The following is a 4,599-nucleotide window of genomic DNA, read 5'->3' as shown; positions in this document are numbered from 1 at the left end:
CGGATGTCTTGTTGGGCCGTTTAAATGGAATTGCGCAGGAGTCTAATTCGCACACTTTGTCCACCTGGATCCGCATCCCTGTCGGGAAACGCAGCTAGTGCCGAACTGGTTCTGTACTAGAGAATTTAGAACCATTACTAGTGCGCGTTAATTCTCTTTTGCATGTTAGCAACTGGTGAATTTGACATTGTGATATCCTACGTCGTAGTGTCAATTGCCCCCGCTGCATTCCTTTTTCGATAATTCCGAACCAGTCCTAAATTCTGTAGTTCCGATCCAGGGCTAAAATCGACAGTCGAAAAAAGTATCAGGATTTAATCGTCACCCTAGATATAGATTTCTAATGGTAAAAGTGATATAAAGTATTTTTTTTAAAGTCCCACATTTCGCTGATTTTGATCTCGAGGGGATCTAGTTAACATCGGATTGGTTCGTTTTTTGCGATAAAGGTCTAGTACGTCACTAGAAATTTGATTCACTAGTTCGCAGTTTCCCTGCAGGGATTTATTGCTATGCGCATGTACATATATGTATGTACCTATTTCATTTATAAGTTTATTTTCGCCACTTTTTCTACCAGTTGCTGCTTTTTCTATTGCTGATGTTGCCATTGTATCTCTTTATGATCCCGTTATCTTGGGCAAAAATATAAGTATTTACGTATCTTTTCGCTGCAACCAAATTCATGCAGCATTTTTCAACAACGCCTCCCACGCTTCCCATTTAACCCAAGGGAATTATAAACAGCTTTGATATCATCTGGAATTTCTCTGACTTAAAATTAAGCNATCTAAAATATTTATTAATTGATATTTATTAATTGATTGGCGCTCATTCTGCATTTGGTGTTGAGTGCTTAGTGACACACCGGTAGTTTTCTGTTCCCTGTTTCATAGTCTAACTTCGATAAGCTGTACATAACGAAGCATCTGTTCATATGTGTCTTCTGCGCTGAATGCACTGGTGCTACGAGGCCGCATACACTGCAAGTAGTCGGACGGTAGTTGACGGAGTTTACCAGGTACCTACCGATTCAGCAGTCCAGTAGTCACTCCCCCGTACTGCAGGGTAGTTTTTGTAACGAGATATACAGGCTGTGGCACTCGCGCCTTTGCAGGAAGAACGTCACAGTTGCACAATAAAAAAAGAGCTCTAGGAAAACGACCATCAACTGCTATTCCTCCACGTACAAAAATAAATAGCAATTAAGACATTATAATTAACCAAATCGTAAACGTTCAGACTACAGTTAAGTGACTTCTTATATGAAATACTCGGTAGAGAGCAAACCGTTTCAGTTTGGTTTGTGGTCCTTTTCCAGCACACTCGTGTTTTGTTTACGTACACACCCAGTTATATTCATATACATATGTATGAAAAATGATAATGCGCTGCGGTAGAGATTACTGTGAATTATGTATACAGACAAGAGCATCCCACTTATTGGATGCTTTTGTTAAATTTTATTGGTGATTCGGCCAAGTCCGCCAAATTTTGTAACATGAATATACCTAAATTATTTGAGCACAAACTATAACTATCAAAAACTATCAGGTTTCGCTGTTCGCAAACACAAAAACCCAACCAAGTAAGGGAAATTGAGAGACCAAATTGACATTTCATTTTGATGAGAAGATGCTATTTTCTGCTGGAAAAAATTTTGCCAGCAAGAAAGCAGCTGATCAAAGTCATCTGTTTGCAATGTATGAAAAAAATAAATAAATAAATTTATTTTGATGATTTGTAAGTTTAAAATAATTTATTAGAACTACAAATGGTTCGAAAGAAAGCAAATGCTCGTGTAATTACTTTTGCTTAGAAAATGGTTTTACAGGCTAACCTAATATTCACGCACGCCTCCAATTTATTGTCAAAAATTGCTCATGCACATGCAACTTGTATGGCACCAACCGGAATTGAGCGGCGTGCGTATGAAGCTAACCGTTGAAACACAATACCGACGAATGGTGAATTTTCGCACAGTAGTGCGACGACGGCGGCAACTTTCGCCCAAAAATTTCGCTCAGCAACAACGAATTCAGCTGCTTATGACAAGGTACATTTAAAACTTTTACAAAAAATAAGATTATTAATTTTTAACAAAAACTTATGGTTTTTTTCAACTTCGATTTAAAATCTTGAGAATATTTATTTAGCATATGGCCACAATGAATCGTATTTTTCCGCTGCCGCTAGCGACGACGATAGAAATAAGTCTATCGTTGCGAACAGTCGTCGGACGAACGTCGTCGTTTGCTTTGGTTGTGTGCGTTCTCATATACAACAGTTTGTTTTCATTTTTACAGCGAACATTCGCAGCGAAAAATTCGCCGTACGTCGGCATTGTGTTTCAGCGGTAACTCCATTTCCAATTTTTGTTCTGGGTGACATTTTGATTTGACGTTTCGCTCAATGAAATCAAATGCTAACGCACGCAAGCCAATTTCGGGTGACGCAAAAAAAAACAAATTCGACGGCATGCGTACCAAAACGCAACACGCGAATATTAGGTTAGCCTGTTAGGCAAACTATGTATAATTTTTTCATGTTTTCCGTTTTATGCTTTCGTATGTAAACAAAATTCCGATCAGCTGTATCTTAAACTTGCAAGTTTTTGCTGGTTTTGCGTTCGCGTACTTTTGCAAACATTTATCTCATTGGGAGAGAACAGATAAAAATTCATTTGAAATTTGCTGTTGAGAGTTTTCTGCTAGAAGAATACGCGAATACACCTATTGTAATATCCTTCTATTGACCATTTTCGTTCTCAAAACGTGACAGTCTGCGACGAAAAGAAGAACTGTAAATGTTCGAATAAATCGCGCTGCAAAATCGTATAAGTCTGTGTGGTTCCTCAATTAAAACTATGGTTGGAATTGTTGTAATTTTGTCGTAACAGATTCGCACCGACAAAATCGCACTGGTGTATGGATACCTTAATCGTCTTATAGGGAATTTACATGATTCAACTTTCACAGGCGATTAGTTGAACCAAAAGTTGAACGAAAGTAGGGAGCCGACCAACTTCATTGGAAGCGATTAGTTGAAAGGCTGTTGAAAGGCTGTTTACACCAGGCGATTGTTGCTTTCAACTAAAAATCGCCTGAAAAATCGCCTCATGTAGATTCCCTATTAGATGACTGCTGCCGGCGCTACGGGGCGTAAACGTTACATACGCAACTATGGGTATACTTAGTATGAGCACGAATGGCTATTTTTACTTTTTTTTGGATACGTACATTTTTGAAAATTTCCTTTAAATACAATTTCGCGTTGGAGTCTTTTTCTTTATACAAAACCGAAGATAATGCATAAGATAAGTGTGTCTACATTTTCGACCAAAAATACTTTTTTGTCGAAAAATGTAATAACTCGTGAGATTTGTCCATATAGCGAGCCGTTTGCTCAAAGACAGATCGACAGATGATGCAGGTCGAATATATTGGAGTGGCCCCACTCTTCGTGCTATGACCCAAGGCACCAAACAGGTCGGTTACCGCACGTTGCTCAAGGAGCGAATGCGGGCGATTCCAAGCAAGGATTGAGTTTGTAACGTCGCAGTTAACTAAATAAAGAACCTTATTGCATTTTGCGCTTTAGCTACTTTTTTCAAATTTATTTTCAAAGGTTATCAAAACATTCAGAAAGTCAAGTCAGACTCCAATTGAAGTCGACGCATTTTTTTCATATCCAGGCTTGGAATTGCTTATCAAAACGACTGATCGACAAAAAACAAATGGCTTTCCCACTCTTCAGCGTGTATAACTAAAAGCTGGGTTATGCAAGACTTAGACTTGAATCGACTTAGGGAACGTACCCATACTACGTGACCCACTTTTTGCAATTTTTAACCCCCCCTCCCCCCTCGGTGGCCGCGGGTAGTATATTCCAAGACCCCCCCCTCCCCCTACAGTTTTCACGTAGTAATTCATAAATATGGTTTTGAATCATTTCTTGCTAACAAAAAGTTGAAAAAAAAATATATTTGGCTTATAATTGTCTCTATTAACACGGCGCTTGCTGCGTGACGGCAGGAGTGCTTTCATACCTATAATTACAAGTGGAAAAAATATTATCAAGATAAAATGTCAAAATATATCTTAAGCAGTACTTAAATTATAGAAACAAATGTCCCGTTATTTTTATTAACCTTTATTTTCCATCTCAATCATCTTCAACAAACACCTTCCCAGCATCAATCCACTCGGATACATCGTAGATCACGGGGGCGGTAACATCGGGAGTTTCCTCAGACGTAATTATTATCTCTTCATTGACAGCCTCGACATCTATCCACTCCACGCATTCCTTTATGACACACAAGGCCTCCTGTGGTCTCCTAGAGAGAACCCGCAGAGGTCGCACGCGAGACACGTCATCCACCGCACCACCATGCACGTTTTTTCGATGGTTGTTCAATCAGCTGACGTCTGTTCGTCAGTGTTGCCATCTGTGGGTTTAAAAAGCGACAAACACTGCGCGCCATATTTGAATGTAGCTCGAAAAAAACGCTAGATTTTCTTAGTGGATATTGACTACGTGATAAAAACCTAAGCCCCCCCGCCCCCCACTGTGACCAAGTGTGGTATTTGGAAGATC

This window comes from Rhagoletis zephyria, unplaced genomic scaffold, assembly GCF_001687245.7.
Source record: "Rhagoletis zephyria isolate East Lansing unplaced genomic scaffold, Rhagoletis_zephyria_1.1 Rzeph_scaffold_11201, whole genome shotgun sequence".
NCBI lineage: Eukaryota > Metazoa > Arthropoda > Insecta > Diptera > Tephritidae > Rhagoletis > Rhagoletis zephyria.
This window is presented reverse-complemented; position numbering follows the sequence as displayed.